This window comes from Bacillus rossius, chromosome 2 (genome assembly GCF_032445375.1).
Source record: "Bacillus rossius redtenbacheri isolate Brsri chromosome 2, Brsri_v3, whole genome shotgun sequence".
Lineage (NCBI taxonomy): Eukaryota > Metazoa > Arthropoda > Insecta > Phasmatodea > Bacillidae > Bacillus > Bacillus rossius.
Window position 1 is genome coordinate 10,938,114 of NC_086331.1, and position 27,093 is coordinate 10,965,206.

Genomic DNA, 27,093 nt, shown 5'->3' on the forward strand with positions numbered 1-27,093 from the left:
CCTAACTTACAATGTATTGCAAATTAATATTTTTGACGTGACAACGTCTAATAAATCGATGAACGCCGGCTGCACGCACGAAAAAGTGTCCCGTTACGCTCATTGTACGCTTGCGCTACATCTATCTCTCTTCCACTCGATTGGAACAACCATCGATTTGACTTTTTCGTGGCACACATTAAACTTGAAACACTCCCATTCGTTTCCTACTTTTCCTATCATCGGCCTATCTTCAACAGAATAACACAGATTGGAAGAAGTTAAATAGCAAACGTGTATAAAATTTATAGTTAAAACAATCTCTTCGTTAAAGTAATAAACATATTTGAATTAATGAGTGCAAATAAAAGTAAATTTATCAATTAAATTGTAGATTTCATTTCACTTCTTCTTTGTATCCATACAAAATAGTGATTCAATAAAAATGATTCAATTTTATTCATAAAAAGTATGCAATAATTTCATCAATGTTTTGTTATGACGTCACGCTTAACTATCTTCAGTAAACTTACTTTACAGACAACCAATTTTTTTTTGTAAAATCTCTTTTAAGTCTTGAACATCCTACAATCAGAATAGGTTACATTAATTTTATATTTCTTTAAGTTTGTATCGCACTGCTGTCTATTTGCAATAGTAAATCATAAATCACATATATTTTAGACTCTTTTTTTGAAATAATGCAATGTTTGTGAGTGGTATCCCTACTTTCCTGTAATATTTATGTGAAACATAATGTGCCGTATGTGACTGATTGACTGATTGACAGATTTGACATCGATTTGTTTGCTAATGGCAGCTCCCGACTAAGCGTGTTTTCATAAAACTCATCGCAACGCATAATACTAGTCCTGATCAAGTGTCACTTACAAGGAGAAGCATCATGCACTTAATAATCATTGTTGATACAATCGTAAAACACTTAGGTAACTTCAAAGATTTTAAAATTTTACATTAAAGGTCCAGTATCATTTAATTCAAACCCCAAACGCGATGTTTTAGAACTTTATAAATTAAAATTATCTTGACAGCAAACTCGTTACCAGACAGCTTTAGACAAAATAATTTCTGGCCTCCGAACAAACTTCGAAAATACTCATGCTCAAAATTCGAAAATTGTTTGACGGCCTACCGTATTTTTGTTTTTTGTCAGTATCATCAAGGTGGGGTCTAATACGCCATGTTGATATTATCATTTTCTCGTAATTTTCATTATTTAGGGGATTTTTTGTAAATCTGCTATACATAACTTGCATTTGTTGTTCTGTAACAAAGTTTTCAACAGATAGTTACTAAGTGTGATATAATTGCTGTAAAAGGTCGAGTACGTGAAAATAATTGCAAACATTTGCTCAACTTTTTACAATCATTATATAACACTTTGTAAATATCTGTTAAAAATATTTGTGACAGAACAAATACGCCCGTAAGTTTTTCATTCCGCCCCAATAACCGGGCGAACAGACTGGTAGTCAGTGAAACTTAACGGGTGACGAAGGTCAGTGAACTGCGTAAAAACGTGTTAGACCTAGTATCTTGTGGAAGTGTATACGACATTCCAGAACAAATGGAAAGATGGCGCCTGTGGGGTGTACAACACCCCGAGGTGGAGGCGGAAGAGTGAACACAGTACGCATGGGGGAGAAACTCTTTACCGAGACTGAGACCTAGTTTTTTGAAGTAGTTATGGGCCCGTCCGCTAGATAGTAGCTTTCATAATATATTGCTGACATAACTGCATTAATTTATTAGTAGAAGTAATGTATAAGCTATTATCAGGAAAACAAACCAGTGAAAATTCACTCTATTTAAGTAGCCACTAATTTTGAAGTGTAATACAATGAGTTTTTGCACCTCCTACTCCTTTATTGATTATATGACGGTTTATTACAAAACATCATTAAGTATTTTCGCATCGATTAAATTAGTTATGCGCCGCCAAGGAGATAACTTAATATAACAAAAAAAACTTTGTATGAGAATCTCTATTCCGATTTTTTATTTGCTGGTAGTTATGGGCCCGCCCAACAGATAGCGACACATGTCGCGTGAAACATGGTTTCAGTTTCCACTGTAGGAGTCGCACTTCTTTATTTACCTCCTTGTTCTGTGACAGTACGACAGTCACCAGTCCAGCACACACCCTGGCTGATCGAAGAAAGTAGTAGGAAACCATCGGTCGGAGCCCAGCGAGTCGGCGACGAATATGAAACATGACGTCGGGATGCGACTGGTGGATGATTTGTCTGAGAAATCAAACTGCGAGATGCTGCGGTGGGTCGCGGGTTGGAGTCCACTACGAGCTAGTGGCAGAAGCTGCCCATTGGCTCGACGAGTAAGCAAGTTGCTGTTGAAACCCGTGAGACGACCCGGCCCAAGATATTGTTCAAGGAGCGAGTTTGAAGAGCGGCCCCCGCTTGGTAGGTCTTGTCTCCAGTCAGCAGTCCCAGCAGCGAGTAATGGAACACCGAGGAGGAGGAGGACTGGCAGCTCGAGTGGCGAGTCCACACTCGCCCAGCGAGTACTGATCGGGGAGGCGACCAGAACATCCCAGCCAGTTGGCGAGTTGGGAGGAGCCCGTGGCACTGCAGGCGAGTCACCTGGCGAGTGTGTGTGCTGGGAGAAGCAGCCGCAGTCGCTATGAAGCATCAAGAAGAGACGCGATCCCTGGCTGAGCGAGCCGCTACCCCCATGACCCGACCTGGCTACTCAAGGCAGTAGCTGATCCAAGGGGAAGGAAGCGAGTCGGGAGCGAGCAGCCACAGTCGCTATGAAGCATCAAGAGGAGATGCGATCCCTGGCTGAGCGAGCCGCTACCCCCATGACCCGACCTGGCTACTCAAGGCAGTAGCTGATCCAAGGGGGAGGCAGCGAGTCGGGAGCGAGCAGCCACAGTCGCTATGAAGCATCAAGAAGAGATGCGATCCCTGGCTGAGCGAGCCGCTACCCCCATGACCCGACCTGGCTACTCAAGGCAGTAGCTGATCCAAGGGGGAGGCAGCGAGTCGGGAGCGAGCAGCCACAGTCGCTATGAAGCATCAAGAAGAGATGCGATCCCTGGCTGAGCGAGCCGCTACCCCCATGAACCGACCTGGCTACTCAAGGCAGTAGCTGATCCAAGGGGAAGGAAGCGAGTCGGGAGCGAGCAGCCACAGTCGCTATGAAGCATCAAGAGGAGATGCGATCCCTGGCTGAGCGAGCCGCTACCCCCATGACCCGACCTGGCTACTCAAGGCAGTAGCTGATCCAAGGGGGAGGCAGCGAGTCGGGAGCGAGCAGCCACAGTCGCTATGAAGCATCAAGAAGAGATGCGATCCCTGGCTGAGCGAGCCGCTACCCCCATGACCCGACCTGGCTACTCAAGGCAGTAGCTGATCCAAGGGGGAGGCAGCGAGTCGGGAGCGAGCAGCCACAGTCGCTATGAAGCATCAAGAAGAGATGCGATCCCTGGCTGAGCGAGCCGCTACCCCCATGACCCGACCTGGCTACTCAAGGCAGTAGCTGATCCAAGGGGGAGGCAGCGAGTCGGGAGCGAGCAGCCACAGTCGCTATGAAGCATCAAGAAGAGATGCGATCCCTGGCTGAGCGAGCTGCTACCCCCATGACCCGACCTGGCTACTCAAGGCAGTAGCTGATCCAAGGGGGAGGCAGCGAGTCGGGAGCGAGCAGCCACAGTCGCTATGAAGCATCAAGAAGAGATGCGATCCCTGGCTGAGCGAGCCGCTACCCCCATGACCCGACCTGGCTACTCAAGGCAGTAGCTGATCCAAGGGGGAGGCAGCGAGTCGGGAGCGAGCAGCCACAGTCGCTATGAAGCATCAAGAAGAGATGCGATCCCTGGCTGAGCGAGCTGCTACCCCCATGACCCGACCTGGCTACTCAAGGCAGTAGCTGATCCAAGGGGGAGGGAGCGACCAGCACTTCCTACAAGCAGCAAGGCCTGTCAAGTCTACATATTCGCCCTCAATTATCAGCGGGGAGCTACAGAAATAATTACTGAGCATTTGGACATTGTAAATAAATTTTCTTAAATGGCTAAAGAATAGCTTTTTTTTTTCAAATGAAGTCAATGGTTTATTTTATATTTATGTAGTCAGTTGGACAATGATAATGGACGTCTAGTCAGATTTTGTATGTTCGTTGTAAATAATGCAGAGTTAAACTTTTTTTTTTTTTACGGATTCCTGTTATACTTTGCGATAGTAATTTTATAATAGCAGATTGTATACAAAATAGTCATTTTCGCTAATAAATGGTAACTTTTATTTGGTTACAATACTTAATGGTTATTGGTTATTTTGTCCTAGCTTTGGCGAGGCGAGTGATTTCAATTGATCAAGTTGAACTCGACAAACCATTTTAAGAGCATTATTGTGTTTTAAAAAACTTTGTATAGTAATATTTGTCATAAGAATAATCGGGTATACTCTACTTTGATCTTTCTGCTGTGTAATTATCCACCTGCATAGCCCATCGCCTGCCATAAACAAAGGTACAGTGTTAACTTATATTAATAGTCTTTAACTATTATTGATGACTGGAAAATGAAAAAAATCATCATGACGTCAGAGGACCTACCTAAATACTTTATTTTCTCGTTATTTTTAAAGGTACTTGTATTTCTCATTTTACCAATATACATGCCATTGTAAAAACTATAGGTAACCGACAGGCCCTAATTTACAAATGGGCAAACTGGGCATTTGCCCAGAGCGCCAGTTTTCGAGGAGCGGGAGAATTTGAGTTGTGATCAAAATAGGACGTAAAAAGAGGGACAGGAAAAATAAGTTTAACGTGCAGTAAAGTTTTGATTTTTTTTAAAAAAGTAAAATAATATTAATAATGTTCGCAGGCTTTCACGGCCATTGTCTGAATTAGCTTGGCTTCTGGGTTGTAGCCGTGTCCTTGGCGAATAATTCACCGACGTTTCGGTAGACATCGCAGTCGCCATCATCAGGGAGCATTAGTAAGGTCGAACCGAAACGTCGGTGAATTATTACACAAGGACACGGCTACAACCCAGAAGCCAAGCTACTTAAAATACTATAATTTAAAGCGCAGCATAAAGGCGTGTAATCTCCCCGCACTCGTCGCAAGAGAACACATGACCGATTGCAGGTTGCCGAGTGGGGGGTGGAGGGGGTAAGCCAGACGAGCGGGAAAGGAGGGGAATGACAGGGTGGGCAGCTGTGAGAATGTCGCAGTGGAGGGGGTAACACAAAACATCTCTGTCTCAGTCTCTCTTCTTTGAATTCTGTTCCTCAGTTCTAGTTGAGACGCGTGGGGCGTGTCTGCTTTTTTTTTTTGTATTTTCGTTATAATTCTTAGTGTTTCTGGGTCTGTTATAATAAGTTAAAAGTTAAGTGGTGCTGAATATAAAAAACGCGCTGCTAAAAACCAGATTGACGAACTTGAGCTGCTTAACAAAGTGCCAAAAATAGGAACATATTTTTTTTTTACTTCGACTAGTTTAACCCCATCCTCTTGAGTGTCAGTGTTACTCGCCGAGACCATCGACTTCGTCACCGACCCCGTTTAACTTGACACAAGAAGACCTGCTGGAGACACAGACTGACCAATCTTGCGTCAGTGTTAACCTCGATGACGAGCCTGAAGTTGTCCAACAGCAGCAGTGCGGAACCAGCTCGCACGCAGAGCCAGATGTAGGCTTAACAATTTCATTCCTGCTGCTCGGAACATCAAGTCAAACTTAGTCGTTGCGAAAGTTCTTAAAAAAAAATTGGTTGTCTGTAAAGTCGGTTTACGGACGATAGTTTAACGTGACGTCATAACAAAACATTGATGATATGATTGCATACTTTTATGAATAAAATTGAATCATTTTTATTGAATTATCACTATTTTGTATGGGTACAAAGAAGGCGTGAAATGAAATATACAATTTAACTGATAAATTTACTTTTATTTGAACTCATGAATTCAAATATGTTTATTACTTTAACGAAGAGATTATTTTAACTATAACTTTTATACATGTTTGCTTTTTAACTTCTTCCAATCTGTGTTATTCTGTTAAGGATAGGACGATGATAGGAAAAGTAGGAAACGAATGGGAGTGTTTCAAGTTTAATGTGCCTCGAAAAAGTCAAATCGATGGTTGTTCCAATCGAGTGGAAGAGAGCTAGATGCGGCGCAAGCGTACAATGAGCGTAACAGGACACAGCGTAACGGGTCATTGTGCGTTACGGGACACTTTTTAGTGCGTGCAGCCGGCGTTCATCGATTTATTAGACGTTGTCACGTCAAAAACGTCCAAAACGAAACATAATGATGGATTTTTCGAAATCGCAGTGAACTTCTAAAGACGCCAAAATAACTTTGTCTCAAGCTATGTTTAAAAGAACTGTTCCTAATGGGGACACAGTATTACGAGATTGGTTGTTATACTTGCAGACAACTGGTAACGTATTCTGTAATCCGTGCTGTTTATTTTAACCAGCCAATACAAAAACACATGTTTCCACCGGTTTTAATGTCTGTAAGCACAATTACGAACTATTTAATCACCGTGAACAGTTACATGACCATAGGGGCAATATTCTTACGTACATCACGGGACAAAAATAATTAATGCAAGTTGATAAAATTCTGTTCACACAATATGAAGAAGTTGACTTCTGGCGAAGTGTACTATCGTTAATAGTTTCTTTTGTCAGATTTGTTGTCATCTTTGTGTTGGCAGAATTTTTGTTTAATTTCATTGTTGCGTTCGCATGTGCACTGATGAACTGCCGTTGTGCTGTCCATGTTATACGTTCCTCTGTTTGTTGCAGTGTTATCCAAAGTTGTTTTGTTTGTATTCATTGTTCTTATCGCAACGGTGTCAGGTCCGTAACTTTCCACCATGACTTTTTTTCGGACGTAACCAAGATTTGAATTGGGCTTTGCCGCATCATCTTCCAGCACCGCGCGTGCAAGCTACAAGTTTCAGAAGTCGTCCGCCAGCACGAAGTCATCGTCACGTGATCAAGTGGCGAGCACAGAGTAGGAGAATCTGGAAATAATGTTCGTTACTTCGCTGGTGGTATGAATACGACTCCTCAACAAGGCAACTCTACTGGAGTCGGCGCGCTGGCGCTGCACCGTCGTCGAAGAAAAGTTGCGTTCACGCTGCCCCCGACCACCGCCGAGCCGAATAGTTTTTCTTTGCTCTTTTAAGTTTTGTCTGTGCTTTTTTTCAGTTTTACGAGCTGAAAACACATGCACACAAGCTAAGCGAGGTATATTTTTTCTGCAAGAAGCTATTTAAAGAAGAAGACCAAAATGTAAACCAATATAGAAGCATCTCATCACTAATTCAAACCCAGTAACATTAGGAAATATGTTTGTGAGTTTGAAGAAAATAAGTATTTAAATGGTGAAATTTTTTTTTTTAACAATTGGTTTTTAAAATTAAGTTTTCAGGAACGTACATTAACGGATGAGTGATCATATTGTCGCGGGTTGAAATTTAGCAGGGTTGTTGAAATCAAATTTAGGGACTTTACTGACGGGACTCTGGGCTGGCTGCTCTGTTCACTCGTCAGCGCAAGTGGCGTGACCATGTAATTGGGGCACGGGGCCGGCGCGGCGCGCTGCGGGCTTGCAGAATTTTGTTTGTTTGTTTGGCCGCGCGCTGGCGCAGCCACGGGCCGCAGTTACTGGGGCGCGCTGTCGTAACAAGCCGCGCGGTGTGGCCTGCACATTGGGGTAGAGGGGGGGTAGTCTTCCCAGATGTTCTAGTTAGTTGTTTAGTAAATTTGACTTCAATAACGAGCTTTTGTTATGGTAGGCGCGGCAGGGCGCGCGAATTGAAGCGCAAGTGAGTGGTGACTCGGGGCTCACTCAGGCGGAGGCTATGCGTCTCACCTGTGGTCACGAGTTGTTAGTTCGTTCGTGATGTAGGAATTCAAGCTTTCGGGCGGAAGCTATGGCCGACGCCAGAGGCCACGAGTCGTTTAATTTAAGTTAGGTCATAATGTAGTCATCTTCAAGCTTTCGGGCGGAGGCAATGGCCCTTGTCACTAGTCGTTTAGTTATAATTTTTTAAAATGTAATGTTCGTTCGGATTTTAAGGGCAGGAGAGGCCCCTACGTTAGTTTTAAGTAATCGATCAAGAAAGGCTTTTCGGAAAATGTGAGTATGGACTTATCTTTGTTTTAATTTTAAGTATTAATTATGATTTGAGGTATTCGGAAGGACTAGGGAAGTGTTTAGTGAAGTTCTCTCATTCTCTCTCTTGTAAGGTCGTTCAATCGTTAAGGAAGTAAAGAGATTATTGTTTTAAATTGTAATCCCGCTATTTAAATGTTCTTTAAAATGATGTTGAGTATTTGACTTTAAGAATAAAATAATTTTAATTAAGTATTATGTTATTTTGCAAAATCTCCTTAGTTCAGCTCTCACCAGACATCCTGTACGGGATGACGAACCTATGATCCTAGGTACAGTAAAGTATTTTATGAAGTTAAGACTAGTTGATGCCAAGCGAGTTGTTTCTATGTAAAGAGCTACGATTCTCGCCCCCCCCCCTCTGAAGGTGGATCGTGACAGAAATGGTAGAGTTCGCCGGATAGGTTCTATTTCTGGAGAGAGAGAGAGGTAGATTTTTATGTTTATTATTAAGTTAGTTTCAGCTTCTGATAGCAGGTTATTAAGAGTTTACTTGAGGAGAGGATTACGGAATTTTAGTCTATAGTGGAGGAAGTCTTTGAGATTTTTTTTTTGACGTAACAGATGTTTATTTGAGGATACTTGTAAGGATAAAGTTTATAGTGATAAGTTGTTTTAAGTCGTTGAATTTATTGTAGATTTATATCGGGGATTATTACGTGAGGAGAATACGTTATAAGTTAAATGCTTATTAGAGATAATGCAAGTGGTTTAATTTAATTGAAGTTCATTTTAAGATTGTAGGTTAAGAGAATTATAATTTAAAATAAAGTTTTTTGTCGTAAATAGGAATTATTTTCAAGAGAAGTTTGTTTTGTTTTCGTGCGCGTAGGAGACGAGACGTACGAATTAAATCAGTCGAGGGAAGGATAAACGTTAGAAAGGAATTAAAGAGAAAACGAGAGTTTATGTAAAAGAGAGTTATAGAATTTATAGTGATGTTTTGTTTTAATTAGAAAAATGTTGAGAGTTGTTTCAGAACGACACGTCAGTGGACGTGGCAGAGTGAACACGTGACGGGGAGGTGCTGAGACCTAGCGGAGAACGGAGGAACCGCAAGCGAGGGTTGGCGCACCTGATGGAATTCGGTGACGTCACGGGCTCATACGGAGACGTGGACGGCCGTGACCTTGTTTTGATCAGCTGTACGGTAACTTAGCGATAAGAAAATAGACTATTGGTTAAATAAATTTAAATTTAAGTGTGTTTTAGAAGAAGAGGAACTTTCAGTATGTAAGTAATTTATTTTAAGAAGTGTATGATGTATAGGCTAGAAGTGTTTCGTTGTAAGTTGTTTATGTTTTTGTTAGTTAAATTCTACCTCGGTTTTAAAAATATTTTTTTGGGATTTGTAAACATTATTAAGGAGGTACACTATAAAATCGATAAGCATTGAGAAAACTGGGAAGGCTAGATTTTGTGTGTAGAGGGAATTTACTCCAAAAGAACAGAGAGACAAAATTAATGTTTTCATTAGGGCGAGGGACCCTAAGGTGAGGCGTTGTGTCCCTGGGAAGAAAGGGAATTGTAGCGCAGACCATAGGAGATGGGCTGACTACGGAATTAAGGGTCAGGAGAATCCTGAGAGTTGTGAGTAGTTTGGGGCAGGAGTTCCCCATGGTAGTACCGAAGTGGCTATCCTGTATGGGATAGGGTACCATTTCAATGAAGTTTGTTGGTGGGGTTAGAGCCCCCTGTGTAGTGGGCCTATAGCAGATAGGCACTACAGTGAAATTTTTGGTTATTTTGTGAGGTAAATTCCATGGAGGTTAAGTAAGATTGGATTCAGTTAGGAAGGAGGGAAATGAGAAACATTGCTGTAGAGAGTTAGTGTACTTTCCTAATGTGAAATTGAATTTTACTAAATTAATTTAGGAGAAAGTTTTGTTCGGTAAATAAATAATAATGGAAGATAGCTAGATAATTAATTAATTTTTTTTGAGTAAGGTGTTTTAAGTAATGAAATAAAATAAGGTGAAGTAATTTGAATAATTGGGGAGGAGTTTCTTTAAGAGTTTAGATAATTGTTTTTGAATTTATTGAGATATTCAGCCAGTGAAGTTTGAGTGTGAGAGATACAGTGAGATTTTAAGGAAATCGGTTGTTTATTAATTAGGACAAATGAGATTTTATGATTAAGAGTCAGTAAGCATAGTTAAAATTTACGACATGATATTTGTTGACAGTTTACAGTTATTAAGGAGAAAACAGAGTAATCTATTTATTTTTATTTTAAGGGTTTGAAGATAAGATTATGAATTTTTTTTTTTGAAAGTTTCTTGGGCATGTTTGAATAATTTTTATTTGGATTTTAAGAAATTACAGAGAAAATTTAATTGATTTACATTAGTTTGGAAGTATGGAGGTTTAGTGTTCGATTAGCCCTAACTTGATGGTCGGATCCCAAAAGAATGCCGTAAAACCGATAGCCAATTGAGAGGAATGCGGTAGGCGCTTGTGTAGAGGGGTTGTGGGAAAACTCCTTGGGACTGATGGCAGATCAGGGGCCCTAAATAGTGTGTGATGCTGTAAAACCAGTGCAGGGAAAGCCTGGTATGCTTAAATTTTTGGGCACAGGTTAGGTAAACCTGGGGTTCCATGGGATTTAGTCATGTTAGCTGCTGTGAGACATTAAGATTTCCAGGCTCCATAGTAAATTCAATGTAAATTTTTGTTTTCTTAAAATAATAAATTTGTTTTTAATTTTTTTGAGATATTTGATTTGTAACAGTGAATACAGACCCCGAGGAATAAGAGTTGTCATGCTGTGAGAGGAGAAGGTGGTAGGCCTAAAAGGGTACAGGCACCACAGAGGTTATGTGCATTGCATAATTTAAATATAAGGAAACTTGAGAATTTGAAATTTTGTTGTTGGTTTGTACACCCATAAGAAGAGTATAGGCAGAATTTTTATTGTTATGAGATGTCTAATTTAATTGAAAAGAAGAAAGTTTAAAGATGCAAGGTAACATTATTATTGTAATAATTGAAAGAGATTAAGAGGTAGAGAGAAATAGGCAGTTTTTGTTTGTAAGTACTAAAGTTTACAAATAGAAATTTAGTAACTAAGAATGAATAATAAGTTAAGTCTAGTGTAAAAGTTTTTTTTAAGTTTGTTAAGTTAAGAGTCACAAGTAAATTTTTTTTTTAGAGAGAATGTCTTTGATAGGAAGTATTAGAAACTTATGGGAATTTTAGGGTAACATAAATAATGTAGGTAATGAATAATAAATAGATGGTAGGTCTTAAGTTAAGATTAACATTTGAAGCAGAATTTAATTAAGAAGAAGGAAAATAAATAGGCCTAATGAAAAGAACAAAAAAGGATTTTATGGTAAAGCATTTTTTTTAAGTAATAAACAATGAATAATAATGTTGTTTCAGGGTAATGTGTACTAATAATACAATTTTTTTTAGGACCAAAGAACAGGAATTATGTAATTTAAATTAACATGTATTTTTGAAACTGTTACAGATTCCTTAAGATGAGCTGAGCAGCAGTCCAGTTTACAAGATGACAAGAGTTCGAGAGACAAGATACAAGATCACTGAAACAAGAGCCAAGACTGAAGATTCAAGAGAAGAGAAAGCTGGCAGCCATGGACTTACAAGTGGAGATTAATAAGGTCATGTAAAGTTTTATTTTTTTTTATGGAAGACAGTAACTGGAGTTTTTTTTTTGTTATAAACATTATTTACAGAACTTTTTAGGTTATAGTAATGTAATGGAACTAGTGAGTTGTGGTAGCTGTCAAAAAGAACTAATACCTTAAGTTTAATTTTTAAAGTTAATTTTCTTAATTTACAGAGGGATTAGTAGTTTTTTTTAAACCTTATTTAGGTTGGAATTTAAATACAATAGCTTATTATAAATGTGTACGAACAGTTCAAGTTCACAGTACTGATAGGTAGGTCAGATGATCTTATTGATTTTGATGATTTGTTGTTTTGAGTTGATTTTTAAGTGTTGTGAATTAGACAATGAAATAGTTCTGAAAACTTAAATTATTTCAAGCTAAGAAATAGTAAAGTTAATTGTAACTCAAAGGACACCAGAATTTAATTTTTTTTTGAATTAGTAATGTTTGAAAATTTTATACTTTACAAGAAAGGTTATAAACAAACAGATCGGATGGAACAAGGATGCAGTAAATCACAATTTCATTTAGAATTATTGATTAGCTTTTGAGGTTATGAAGTAAAAGTAATTATAGTTTAAAAGTTTGAATAAAAAAAAATGTTTTTTTTTATTTGTTTGAAATAGAAAGTTTAAAAGTTAATTAGTCATGATCTAGGTGGGTGATGGGGTGGGAATTGGCCACTCTTTTTCCCTATAACCTCCCTAACATGGCCTTCTATTACAACTAACAGAAATAAAGAAGAAGAAAAATGAAGAATTATTAGTTAGAATGTTTCTTTCATGAAGATACCTGATGAACTTTTACTGTTTGGAAGAATAGAAGCAAGGTTAGTCAGATATTTTTACTCAGAAGAAGAAGAAGATAAAGCAGTTTTATGACTCGACAAGCCAGAGATTGGTGTTTCCCCTCTGCGCTTCTATTGACTACGTTGTTTACTCTCATGGGATAGCTGGTTCGGCACCATGGAGAGAGATTGGTGGGCATTGTGGTTGCCCCCAGAAGAAAAGAAGAGTAGAAGAGGTTATGGGTGGGTCATGTGAACTGACCTTCAACCCAGTTACTTCGTGGGGACTATTTGCTGTATAGAGAAGATCAAGACTCAAGAGTTAGGGAAAATCATTGGAGGTCATGTTTCCCTTCCTTAAGTTTTTCCTATCAAATTATTTGCCTGATTAGATTATGCTAAGGGTGGGATACTTTATGTTAGCAGTTGAATTAATTAATTTTATTTTTTTGTGTGTTTGCATCCTTGCCCATCGATTGCAGTTTAGTAGTTAGTTTTGTATTTGTCAGGCGTGATGGTAATGCCTGTTGATGATGTTTCAGAATTGTAATCTGTTCGTGATGAGGATGGCACAACTCCGAAGCAGATGTGGGGAGAAGTTGTGAGCTGCCCTGGAAGCCAGTCCAGTAGCTGTTGGAGTTGAGTGGTGTTTGCTGATGGCCAGCCCAGGGAGCTACTCTTCTCGACAACACTGACTTCGAGGAGTTGCACCAACCTTCACGAGATAAGAGTTTAATTAATTGAAACACTGTAAGGACACTTAATTTTTTTTGAAGAACGAAAGAAGTATGGTAATAAACGGAAACCGAAAAAAAAAAATAATAATAATTATCAAGAATTTGCACATTGTTTAACGAATACTGAGAAACTAAGAACAGTAATTTAATTTGTAAAGAGAGCTTCACTAACAGAACAATTTATTTTAGAATTGAGAACTCGAGCCTCTGAAGGTTCCTGTGAGAACAAACCAGATAAAAGTTTTACATTTAATTTTATGAATACTTGTTGTTTTAAAATAAATCTTATGCAGAATCTAGATGTATGTTCAGACAGCAAGGAACTAAGAAAATTATTATTTTTGTGAAATGAGGAATTTATAGTTATGGTTTAATGGAAAAAGACAATTTGTAATTTTGAGGTAGCTCGATGGGGCTCGAGCTCTGTGAGGGGAGGGTTATGTCGCGGGTTGAAATTTAGCAGGGTTGTTGAAATCAAATTTAGGGACTTTACTGACGGGACTCTGGGCTGGCTGCTCTGTTCACTCGTCAGCGCAAGTGGCGTGACCATGTAATTGGGGCACGGGGCCGGCGCGGCGCGCTGCGGGCTTGCAGAATTTTGTTTGTTTGTTTGGCCGCGCGCTGGCGCAGCCACGGGCCGCAGTTACTGGGGCGCGCTGTCGTAACAAGCCGCGCGGTGTGGCCTGCACATTGGGGTAGAGGGGGGGTAGTCTTCCCAGATGTTCTAGTTAGTTGTTTAGTAAATTTGACTTCAATAACGAGCTTTTGTTATGGTAGGCGCGGCAGGGCGCGCGAATTGAAGCGCAAGTGAGTGGTGACTCGGGGCTCACTCAGGCGGAGGCTATGCGTCTCACCTGTGGTCACGAGTTGTTAGTTCGTTCGTGATGTAGGAATTCAAGCTTTCGGGCGGAAGCTATGGCCGACGCCAGAGGCCACGAGTCGTTTAATTTAAGTTAGGTCATAATGTAGTCATCTTCAAGCTTTCGGGCGGAGGCAATGGCCCTTGTCACTAGTCGTTTAGTTATAATTTTTTAAAATGTAATGTTCGTTCGGATTTTAAGGGCAGGAGAGGCCCCTACGTTAGTTTTAAGTAATCGATCAAGAAAGGCTTTTCGGAAAATGTGAGTATGGACTTATCTTTGTTTTAATTTTAAGTATTAATTATGATTTGAGGTATTCGGAAGGACTAGGGAAGTGTTTAGTGAAGTTCTCTCATTCTCTCTCTTGTAAGGTCGTTCAATCGTTAAGGAAGTAAAGAGATTATTGTTTTAAATTGTAATCCCGCTATTTAAATGTTCTTTAAAATGATGTTGAGTATTTGACTTTAAGAATAAAATAATTTTAATTAAGTATTATGTTATTTTGCAAAATCTCCTTAGTTCAGCTCTCACCAGACATCCTGTACGGGATGACGAACCTATGATCCTAGGTACAGTAAAGTATTTTATGAAGTTAAGACTAGTTGATGCCAAGCGAGTTGTTTCTATGTAAAGAGCTACGATTCTCGCCCCCCCCCCTCTGAAGGTGGATCGTGACAATATATTGTTCATAGGTATTTCAACAAGGATAGCGAGGTGCCGTCCAGTACGCAGTGTCCAGACCGTAGTTACTTCGGACTTAGTGTGTCCGAGCCGCTGTTATAGTCGCGTAGAAACAGCTACAGCCGCGGCAACAGCCCAGAAAGGCAAGGATAGCGAGGTGCCGTCCAGTACGCAGTGTCCAGACCGTAGTTACTTCGGACTGAGTGTGTCCGAGCCGCTGTTATAGTCGCGTAGAAACAGCTACAGCTGCGGCAACAGCCCAGAAAGGCAAGGATAGCGAGGTGCCGTCCAGTACGCAGTGTCCAGACCGTAGTTACTTCGGACTGAGTGTGTCCGAGCCGCTGTTATAGTCGCGTAGAAACAGCTACAGCCGCGGCAACAGCCCAGAAAGGCAAGGATAGCGAGGTGCCGTCCAGTACGCAGTGTCCAGACCGTAGTTACTTCATACTGAGTGTGTCCGAGCCGCTGTTATAGTCGCGTAGACACAGCTACAGCCGCGGCAACAGCCCAGAAAGGCAAGGATAGCGAGGTGCCGTGCAGTACGCAGTGTCCAGACCGTAGTTACTTCGGACTGAGTGTGTCCGAGCCGCTGTTATAGTCGCGTAGAAACAGCTACAGCCGCGGCAACAGCCCAGAAAGGCAAGGATAGCGAGGTGCCGTCCAGTACGCAGTGTCCAGACCGTAGTTACTTCGGACTGAGTGTGTCCGAGCCGCTGTTATAGTCGCGTAGAAACAGCTACAGCCGCGGCAACAGCCCAGAAAGGCAAGGATAGCGAGGTGCCGTGCAGTACGCAGTGTCCAGACCGTAGTTACTTCGGACTGTGTCCGAGCTGCTGTTATAGTCGTGTAGAAACAGCTACAGCCGCGGCAACAGCCCAGAAAGGCAAGGATAGCAAAGTGCCGTCCAGTACGCAGTGTTCAGACCGTAGTTACTTCGGACTGAGTGTGTCCGAGCCGCTGTTATAGTCGCGTAGAAACAGCTACAGCCGCGGCAACAGCCCAGAAAGGCAAGGATAGCGAGGTGCCGTCCAGTACGCAGTGTCCAGACCGTAGTTACTTCGGACTGAGTGTGTCCGAGCCGCTGTTATAGTCGTGTAGAAACAGCTACAGCCGCGGCAACAGCCCAGAAAGGCAAGGATAGCGAGGTGCCGTACAGTACGCAGTGTCCAGACCGTAGTTACTTCGGACTGTGTCCGAGCCGCTGTTATAGTCGTGTAGAAACAGCTACAGCCGCGGCAACAGCCCAGAAAGGCAAGGATAGCGAGGTGCCGTCCAGTACGCAGTGTCCAGATCGTAGTTACTTCGGACTGAGTGTGTCCGAGCCGCTGTTATAGTCGCGTAGAAACAGCTACAGCCGCGGCAACAGCCCAGAAAGGCAAGGATAGCGAGGTGCCGTCCAGTACGCAGTGTCCAGACCGTAGTTACTTCGGACTGAGTGTGTCCGAGCCGCTGTTATAGTCGTGTAGAAACAGCTACAGCCGCGGCAACAGCCCAGAAAGGCAAGGATAGCGAGGTGCCGTGCAGTACGCAGTGTCCAGACCGTAGTTACTTCGGACTGTGTCCGAGCCGCTGTTATAGTCGTGTAGAAACAGCTACAGCCACGGCAACAGCCCAGAAAGGCAAGGATAGCGAGCGGCCGTCCAGTACGTAGTGTCCAGACCGTAGTTACTTCGGACTGAGTGTGTCCGAGCCGCTGTTATAGTCGCGTAGAAACAGCTACAGCCGCGGCAACAGCCCAGAAAGGCAAGGATAGCGAGGTGCCGTCCAGTACGCAGTGTCCAGACCGTAGTTACTTCGGACTGAGTGTGTCCGAGCCGCTGTTATAGTCGCGTAGAAACAGCTACAGCCGCGGCAACAGCCCAGAAAGGCAAGGATAGCGAGGTGCCGTCCAGTACGCAGTGTCCAGACCGTAGTTACTTCGGACTGAGTGTGTCCGAGCCGCTGTTATAGTCGCGTAGAAACAGCTACAGCCGCGGCAACAGCCCAGAAAGGCAAGGATAGCGAGGTGCCGTCCAGTACGCAGTGTCCAGACCGTAGTTACTTAGGACTGAGTGTGTCCGAGCCGCTGTTATAGTCGCGTAGAAACAGCTACAGCCGCGGCAACAGCCCAGAAAGGCAAGGATAGCGAGGTGCCGTGCAGTACGCAGTGTCCAGACCGTAGTTACTTCGGACTGAGTGTGTCCGAGCCGCTGTTATAGTCGCGTAGAAACAGCTACAGCCGCGGCAACAGCCCAGAAAGGCAAGGATAGCGAGGTGCCGTCCAGTACGCAGTGTCCAGACCGTAGTTACTTCGGACTGAGTGTGTCCGAGCCGCTGTTATAGTCGCGTAGAAACAGCTACAGCCGCGGCAACTGCCCAGAAAGGCAAGGATAGCGAGGTGCCGTCCAGTACGCAGTGTCCAGACCGTAGTTACTTCGGACTGAGTGTGTCCGAGCCGCTGTTATAGTCGCGTAGAAACAGCTACAGCCGCGGCAACAGCCCAGAAAGGCAAGGATAGCAAGGTGCCGTCCAGTACGCAGTGTCCAGACCGTAGTTACTTCGGACTGAGTGTGTCCGAGCCGCTGTTATAGTCGCGTAGAAACAGCTACAGCCGCGGCAACAGCCCAGAAAGGCAAGGATAGCGAGGTGCCGTCCAGTACGCAGTGTCCAGACCGTAGTTACTTCGGACTGAGTGTGTCCGAGCCGCTGTTATAGTCGCGTAGAAACAGCTACAGCCGCGGCAACAGCCCAGAAAGCAAGGATAGCGACGTGCCGTGCAGTACGCAGTGTCCAGACCGTAGTTACTTCGGACTGAGTGTGTCCGAGCCGCTGTTATAGTCGCGTAGAAACAGCTACAGCCGCGGCAACAGCCCAGAAAGGCAAGGATAGCGAGGTGCCGTCCAGTACGCAGTGTCCAGACCGTAGTTACTTCGGACTGAGTGTGTCCGAGCCGCTGTTATAGTCGCGTAGAAACAGCTACAGCCGCGGCAACAGCCCAGAAAGGCAAGGATAGCGAGGTGCCGTGCAGTACGCAGTGTCCAGACCGTAGTTACTTCGGACTGAGTGTGTCCGAGCCGCTGTTATAGTAGCGTAGAAACAGCTACAGCCGCGGCAACAGCCCAGAAAGGCAAGGATAGCGAGGTGCCGTGCAGTACGCAGTGTCCAGACCGTAGTTACTTCGGACTGAGTGTGTCCGAGCCGCTGTTATAGTCGCGTAGAAACAGCTACAGCCGCGGCAACAGCCCAGAAAGGCAAGGATAGCGAGGTGCCGTCCAGTACGCAGTGTCCAGACCGTAGTTACTTCGGACTGAGTGTGTCCGAGCCGCTGTTATAGTCGCGTAGAAACAGCTACAGCCGCGGCAACAGCCCAGAAAGGCAAGGATAGCGAGGTGCCGTCCAGTACGCAGTGTCCAGACCGTAGTTACTTCGGACTGAGTGTGTCCGAGCCGCTGTTATAGTCGCGTAGAAACAGCTACAGCCGCGGCAACAGCCCAGAAAGGCAAGGATAGCGAGGTGCCGTCCAGTACGCAGTGTCCAGACCGTAGTTACTTCGGACTGAGTGTGTCCGAGCCGCTGTTATAGTCGCGTAGAAACAGCTACAGCCGCGGCAACAGCCCAGAAAGGCAAGGATAGCGAGGTGCCGTGCAGTACGCAGTGTCCAGACCGTAGTTACTTCGGACTGAGTGTGTCCGAGCCGCTGTTATAGTCGCGTAGAAACAGCTACAGCCGCGGCAACAGCCCAGAAAGGCAAGGATAGCGAGGTGCCGTCCAGTACGCAGTGTCCAGACCGTAGTTACTTCGGACTGAGTGTGTCCGAGCCGCTGTTATAGTCGCGTAGAAACAGCTACAGCCGCGGCAACAGCCCAGAAAGGCAAGGATAGCGAGGTGCCGTCCAGTACGCAGTGTCCAGACCGTAGTTACTTCGGACTGAGTGTGTCCGAGCCGCTGTTATAGTCGCGTAGAAACAGCTACAGCCGCGGCAACAGCCCAGAAAGGCAAGGATAGCGAGGTGCCGTCCAGTACGCAGTGTCCAGACCGTAGTTACTTCGGACTGAGTGTGTCCGAGCCGCTGTTATAGTCGCGTAGAAACAGCTACAGCCGCGGCAACAGCCCAGAAAGGCAAGGATAGCGAGGTGCCGTCCAGTACGCAGTGTCCAGACCGTAGTTACTTCGGACTGAGTGTGTCCGAGCCGCTGTTATAGTCGCGTAGAAACAGCTACAGCCGCGGCAACAGCCGAGAAAGGCAAGGATAGCGAGGTGCCGTGCAGTACGCAGTGTCCAGACCGTAGTTACTTCGGACTGAGTGTGTCCGAGCCGCTGTTATAGTCGCGTAGAAACAGCTACAGCCGCGGCAACAGCCCAGAAAGGCATGGATAGCGAGGTGCCGTCCAGTACGCAGTGTCCAGACCGTAGTTACTTCGGACTGAGTGTGTCCGAGCCGCTGTTATAGTCGCGTAGAAACAGCTACAGCCGCGGCAACAGCCCAGAAAGGCAAGGATAGCGAGGTGCCGTCCAGTACGCAGTGTCCAGACCGTAGTTACTTCGGACTGAGTGTGTCCGAGCCGCTGTTATAGTCGCGTAGAAACAGCTACAGCCGCGGCAACAGCCCAGAAAGGCAAGGATAGCGAGGTGCCGTCCAGTACGCAGTGTCTAGACCGTAGTTACTTCGGACTGAGTGTGTCCGAGCCGCTGTTATAGTCGCGTAGAAACAGCTACAGCCGCGGCAACAGCCCAGAAAGGCAAGGATAGCGAGGTGCCGTGCAGTATGCAGTGTCCAGACCGTAGTTACTTCGGACTGAGTGTGTCCGAGCCGCTGTTATAGTCGCGTAGAAACAGCTACAGCCGCGGCAACAGCCCAGAAAGGCAAGGATAGCGAGGTGCCGTCCAGTACGCAGTGTCCAGACCGTAGTTACTTCGGACTGAGTGTGTCCGAGCCGCTGTTATAGTCGTGTAGAAACAGCTACAGCCGCGGCAACAGCCCAGAAAGGCAAGGATAGCGAGGTGCCGTCTAGTACGCAGTGTCCGGACCGTAGTTACTTCGGACTGAGTGTGTCCGAGCCGCTGTTATAGTCGCGTAGAAACAGCTACAGCCGCGGCAACAGCCCAGAAAGGCAAGGATAGCGAGGTGCCGTCCAGTACGCAGTGTCCAGACCGTAGTTACTTCGGACTGAGTGTGTCCGAGCCGCTGTTATAGTCGCGTGGAAACAGCTACAGCCGCGGCAACAGCCCAGAAAGGCAAGGATAGCGAGGTGCCGTCCAGTACGCAGTGTCCAGACCGTAGTTACTTCGGACTGAGTGTGTCCGAGCCGCTGTTATAGTCGCGTAGAAACAGCTACAGCCGCGGCAACAGCCCAGAAAGGCAAGGATAGCGAGGTGCCGTCCAGTACGCAGTGTCCAGACCGTAGTTACTTCGGACTGAGTGTGTCCGAGCCGCTGTTATAGTCGCGTAGAAACAGCTACAGCCGCGGCAACAGCCCAGAAAGGCAAGGATAGCGAGGTGCCGTCCAGTACGCAGTGTCCAGACCGTAGTTACTTCGGACTGAGTGTGTCCGAGCCGCTGTTATAGTCGCGTAGAAACAGCTACAGCCGCGGCAACAGCCCAGAAAGGCAAGGATAGCGAGGTGCCGTCCAGTACGCAGTGTCCAGACCGTAGTTACTTCGGACTGAGTGTGTCCGAGCCGCTGTTATAGTCGCGTAGAAACAGCTACAGCTGCGGCAACAGCCCAGAAAGGCAAGGATAGCGAGGTGCCGTCCAGTACGCAGTGTCCAGACCGTAGTTACTTCGGACTGAGTGTGTCCGAGCCGCTGTTATAGTCGCGTAGAAACAGCTACAGCCGCGGCAACAGCCCAGAAAGGCAAGGATAGCGAGGTGCCGTCCAGTACGCAGTGTCCAGACCGTAGTTACTTCGGACTGAGTGTGTCCGAGCCGCTGTTATAGTCGCGTAGAAACAGCTACAGCCGCGGCAACAGCCCAGAAAGGCAAGGATAGCGAGGTGCCGTGCAGTACGCAGTGTCCAGACCGTAGTTACTTCGGACTGAGTGTGTCCGAGCCGCTGTTATAGTCGCGTAGAAACAGCTACAGCCGCGGCAACAGCCCAGAAAGGCAAGGATAGCGAGGTGCCGTCCAGTACGCAGTGTCCAGACCGTAGTTACTTCGGACTGAGTGTGTCCGAGCCGCTGTTATAGTCGCGTAGAAACAGCTACAGCCGCGGCAACAGCCCAGAAAGGCAAGGATAGCGAGGTGCCGTCCAGTACGCAGTGTCCAGACCGTAGTTACTTCGGACTGAGTGTGTCCGAGCCGCTGTTATAGTCGCGTAGAAACAGCTACAGCCGCGGCAACAGCCCAGAAAGGCAAGGATAGCGAGGTGCCGTCCAGTACGCAGTGTCCAGACCGTAGTTACTTCGGACTGAGTGTGTCCGAGCCGCTGTTATAGTCGCGTAGAAACAGCTACAGCCGCGGCAACAGCCCAGAAAGGCAAGGATAGCGAGGTGCCGTGCAGTATGCAGTGTCCAGACCGTAGTTACTTCGGACTGAGTGTGTCCGAGCCGCTGTTATAGTCGCGTAGAAACAGCTACAGCCGCGGCAACAGCCCAGAAAGGCAAGGATAGCGAGGTGCCGTCCAGTACGCAGTGTCCAGACCGTAGTTACTTCGGACTGAGTGTGTCCGAGCCGCTGTTATAGTCGCGTAGAAACAGCTACAGCCGCGGCAACAGCCCAGAAAGGCAAGGATAGCGAGGTGCCGTGCAGTACGCAGTGTCCAGACCGTAGTTACTTCGAACTGAGTGTGTCCGAGCCGCTGTTATAGTCGCGTAGAAACAGCTACAGCCGCGGCAACAGCCCAGAAAGGCAAGGATAGCGAGGTGCCGTCCAGTACGCAGTGTCCAGACCGTAGTTACTTCGGACTGAGTGTGTCCGAGCCGCTGTTATAGTCGCGTAGAAACAGCTACAGCCGCGGCAACAGCCCAGAAAGGCAAGGATAGCGAGGTGCCGTCCAGTACGCAGTGTCCAGACCGTAGTTACTTCGGACTGAGTGTGTCCGAGCCGCTGTTATAGTCGCGTAGAAACAGCTACAGCCGCGGCAACAGCCCAGAAAGGCAAGGATAGCGAGGTGCCGTCCAGTACGCAGTGTCCAGACCGTAGTTACTTCGGACTGAGTGTGTCCGAGCCGCTGTTATAGTCGCGTAGAAACAGCTACAGCCGCGGCAACAGCCCAGAAAGGCAAGGATAGCGAGGTGCCGTGCAGTACGCAGTGTCCAGACCGTAGTTACTTCGGACTGAGTGTGTCCGAGCCGCTGTTATAGTCGCGTAGAAACAGCTACAGCCGCGGCAACAGCCCAGAAAGGCAAGGATAGCGAGGTGCCGTCCAGTACGCAGTGTCCAGACCGTAGTTACTTCGGACTGAGTGTGTCCGAGCCGCTGTTATAGTCGCGTAGAAACAGCTACAGCTGCGGCAACAGCCCAGAAAGGCAAGGATAGCGAGGTGCCGTCCAGTACGCAGTGTCCAGACCGTAGTTACTTCGGACTGAGTGTGTCCGAGCCGCTGTTATAGTCGCGTAGAAACAGCTACAGCCGCGGCAACAGCCCAGAAAGGCAAGGATAGCGAGGTGCCGTCCAGTACGCAGTGTCCAGACCGTAGTTACTTCGGACTGAGTGTGTCCGAGCCGCTGTTATAGTCGCGTAGAAACAGCTACAGCCGCGGCAACAGCCCAGAAAGGCAAGGATAGCGAGGTGCCGTCCAGTACGCAGTGTCCAGACCGTAGTTACTTCGGACTGAGTGTGTCCGAGCCGCTGTTATAGTCGCGTAGAAACAGCTACAGCCGCGGCAACAGCCCAGAAAGGCAAGGATGGCGCGCGAGCGGGAATGCTTCAAAAATGTGTGGGGGAGGGGGTGGAGCCAAATCTGATTCATACCCGGACTAATAAACACGTGCCAGGAGGCTGTGTGGGCTTCTAGGACTCCCAAAACATTTGCCTCGTGATGTGCTAGCGGCGCACTGCCCCGCATAAATAACTCCCCCGCTCCGAGTCGCCCCCAACATTCTCGCGTCAAGACACATTCGTACCCCATGAATTTTGTCTTGTGACCCGTATATTTCGCGAGTTAATTTGGCAGAAAGCTGGACTCCATTGACCTCTATTTGTGAGCGCCGAGTCAGTGGTTCGGAACCTACCGTCTTCTCCAGGTCTCGTACATTCGAGTGGAACACAATATAAGTGGGGAAAAAAATACGTTTCGGAAACAGCCATATTTTATTTTGAAGCTTGATTTGATTACTTTAACACAAAATAGCATTCGTAAGGTTAACTACTATTGTCGAAAAAGCGTAGCTTGTCGTGGAAACCTATATTCAGTATTGATAAGTTTATACAGATTTGAGTCCAGGTTTATCCTGACAAAAAAAAGTTGGAAGCTTCTACACAACTTATGGTATATATAAGTGATTCCAAAGTCTGGTTGGTATACGTCTCTGAAGTTGTGGCTGTAAATAACACAGAATTTTTTAAGATAGAATGTGGAGATTCTGAATTATGTTTAATTGAATGAAGTTCTAAACTCAACGCGAATTTTGTCTCAGCTTAAAATTTATTTAATTGAATAATTGGGGGTACCAACACAAGACCAAAAAAATGTTGTTAGCCTCAACTTTAAATACGGATACCAATCTTTGAAATCACTTTATACCATAAGTCGTATAAATGTTTGACGTGACAACGTCTAATAAATCGATGAACGCCGGCTTCAAGCACGAAAGAGGATGACTCATTGTCCCGTTACGCTCATTGCACGCTTGCGCCGCATCTATCTCTCTTTCACTCGATTGGAACAACCATCGATTTGACTTTTTCGAGGCACATTAAACTTGAAACACTCCCATTCGTTTCCTACTTTTCCTATCATCGTCCTATCCTTAACAGAATAACACAGATTGGAGGAAGTTAAAAAGCAAACATGTATAAACGTTATAGTTAAAATAATCTGTTCGTTAAAGTAATAAACATATTTGAATTAATGAGTGCAAATAAAAATAAATTTATCAATTAATTTGTAGATTTCATTTCACTCCTTCTTTGTATAAAAGTTATAGTTTAAATAATCTCTTCGTTAAAGTAATAAACATATTTGAATTAATGAGTGCAAATAAAAGTAAATTTAGCAATTAAATTGTAGATTTAATTTCACTCGTTCTTTGTATCCATACAAAATAGTGATAATTCAATAAAAATGATTCAATTTTATTCATTAAAGTATGCAATCATTTCATCAATGTTTTGTTATGACGTTGTCACGTTAAACTATCATCCGTAAACCGACTTTACAGACAACCAATTTTTTTAAAATTATTTTGTGGTGAAAAATCTACAGCCGAAGCTTGTCTGTCGAATTTCGACTTGGCTCCCAGAACGTGATTGCGAGATGGTCGTGCGGAGACTAGTGACGCTTGCTCGGAGTTGTGAAAGCGAGACATGTTCCCACTGGAGCAGCGCTGTTAGGGCCACGTGCCACAGTGACAACTAGCGCGCCAGATCTTTCCCGGACATTGAACCCATTGCAGGCCATGAATAAAAAATGGCAGGAGGACGCGACGATCGCCGCCAAACCATAAATAATCGTTCCAGTCGCGAAGCGGTGTTGTTCACAGCTGCGGTATTCGGTCGCCCGGGAGAGACAAGACTTGTAGATGTAGCGCAACGCACGAGACCGTTTTTTTTCCCCTAACCTAAGTTAAAACTAAGTGTGTAAGGGAGGGGTCTAGGTAGGGAAGACTCTAAGTGCGTCTCAGGGCAAGCCCTATACGCTCTAAACATGCGGGTTTTTAACCATGCAGAAAAGGTCACGTGCATCATGTGCTAGGAGGGGATTGGCCAGCCATGGCAGACGTTTTCGCCATGACTAACTCCCCTCACTCTTAATTCTAGACTAAAACTAGATAAGTTGGGCCCAGGTAAAACCTCCATAGACAGAGGGAAAACCCTGGGCACATACATGCGGGATGCAAAGGTCATGCATTATTACAAGCAGGTGGATTACAGGAATAGAAGGATGGTTCTGGAAGAAGAGTGGGGCGTGGTACAAGTTCTACTATGCAAGGGGTGGGGCACTTGGACTTTTAGTCCGCATTGGTTTGGTCAGGTCTGGTCTTTTGGGGGCGGCTTATGCCGTTTCCCGTCGTGCTGCCAGTTAGCACTCATTGTGGCTGAGTAATATGATCGTGTAAGTGGGGCGGTCGCGAACTGTGGCGTCGGACTAGACACCAGAGTGGTGACAGAGCTTCAGGTCGACCTGTCGCCAGTAAAAGGCTGTCGGTCAGTTAGAGAAATTGCCATCATCTGTCATTGAAAAGTCCTAGCTGCAGTACGGAGCGCGACGCACGAGACCGTGAGGCAAGGTTTATGTATGACGAGGGGGAGGGGGGGGTAGGGGCAGGAAGGGCAGGAGGGGCGGATGGGTGGATGCGTGGAGGGGGAAGGGAGGGAGAGCGACCCTACACCTGCCTTGTGCCTGGCAGCCTCGCTGCAGCGCGCGCGGCACGCTTCTGCCCTTCCGACAAAACAAACAACTCCGTTTGCTCATAATTTGAAACATCCCTCTCTGTATTTCGCGCCGCGCTAAAATTAGCGCCGTGCCAACAAAATGGCGTCCGGAAATAGGCCGCGCAGTAAGGCAGCGAGCCTGTTTCATCGACAGTGCAAACAAAGATATCGTATTAATAAATCGAGCGTAAAAATAAGTAATCCTGAAATACCGCAGCAAGCATGCGAGCAATGCGCGCGCCTGGTGCGCAGGTATCCTGAGCGCACCGACCACGTGGGTGCGATGACGTCACAGCCCCGCCCCCGGCCGTTGCGTCAGCTCGGGCCTCGTGACGTGAGCGTAAACGGAACAGATTGTTGGCTCAATTGAGACCGACACTGCGTCTGCTTCCACGTAGCCGGCGACACATTGGGAGGGCGGGTTCCTTCCAGTTCCTTCCTAATTGATGTCTATTAGATAAACAAACTGTTTCTGAACAATTTCCCATGCCGATATTTTTGACGTGACGTCTAATAAATCGATGAACGCCAGCTGCACGCACGAAAAAATGTCCCGTTACGCACATTGTTTCGTTATACTGTGTCCCGTTACGCTAATTTTTCTGTTACGCTGTGTCCCGTTACGCTCATTGTTCCGTTACGCTGTCGGTGAGTGCAGTAATAATAGGTTATGTTACAATTGACTAAAAAATTATGGTGATTCATATAATTGATGATAGATATTTGATTATAGTTTATTTATATGAAAACTTGTTCATAATTATATTTAAACTTTATAGCTAAACGCCAGTTTTGAAAATTAATTACAAGTCATTTACACGTGAACTGTTTCGTCGACTGTTTATGAAGTGAAGTGAAAAGTTAATGTGGTTTTCATTGCTTATTACAACAACAATTTCGGCAATAAAGGTTAATTATTCTTGCATTTTAAAATTCTGATTACTAGTATAATTTCAAGTATTTATTCTTTTATTATTAAAATAAAAATGATTCAATTGTATTCATAAAAGTAGCAATCATTTCATCAATGTTTTGTTATGACGTCACGTTAAACTGTCGTCCGTAAACCGACTTTACATACAACCTATTTTTTTTTTTAAATAATTAACAACTTCTCAAGTTCACAACAAGCAAGGTAGGGTGTGTGAAGAGAATATGATTATTTACACTACGAAACAATGCTGTGAGTGATCACTTTATTCGCAATTCCATGATGGCAATCCTGGTTCACCCCGGCTGGATCGAACACTGGTGTTAGCGTGTGGAAAGCTGAGCGGATGTTACTGTGGGTGTTAGCTTTCAAGGTTAATGCCGTTGTGGCCACCTACGAATGCCACTACAACTAAGTTGAAGGGCTTCATTGCAAGTCGCTCTCTGCCAGGTAAATCTGTCAGTCTAGTTCTCAGTTTGAGTCATACGGCCCTCTTAACTTCAGTTCACACGCAGTTAGTACTACTGCCACCACAGCGGGGTGAGTAAACTTAACTTATTGTTAGGAAATTACTCACATGTGAAATACAGTAATGTGATAAGAATATACTAGGTAAAAGAAATAGTTTACTTGCAAATAATTGAATTCAGCTCAAAATTACAAAACACCGCGCAGGTAGACAGTGGCAAACATTGAAGCGGTTTTATATACCAGCCCAGCAATTCTGGTTTCGGTGTACCGTGGTTTCACAAAAGGCAAATTCTAGTGTTGTTC

At 45.2% G+C, this 27,093-nt stretch overlaps 1 protein-coding gene and 1 long non-coding RNA gene across 2 annotated transcripts in view; one reads left to right on the top strand and one right to left on the bottom strand.

The window, feature by feature from the left end:
- Positions 1-27,093, bottom strand: part of LOC134529908 (bone morphogenetic protein 4) — a 143,157-nt gene that overhangs the window by 9,390 nt on the left and 106,674 nt on the right. The gene's annotated exons all lie outside the window — the stretch shown is intronic.
- Positions 9,263-13,416, top strand: LOC134529094 (uncharacterized). The gene is made up of 2 exons (XR_010074461.1): positions 9,263-9,405; positions 11,648-13,416. It is a non-coding gene; the product is annotated as an uncharacterized LOC134529094 (long non-coding RNA).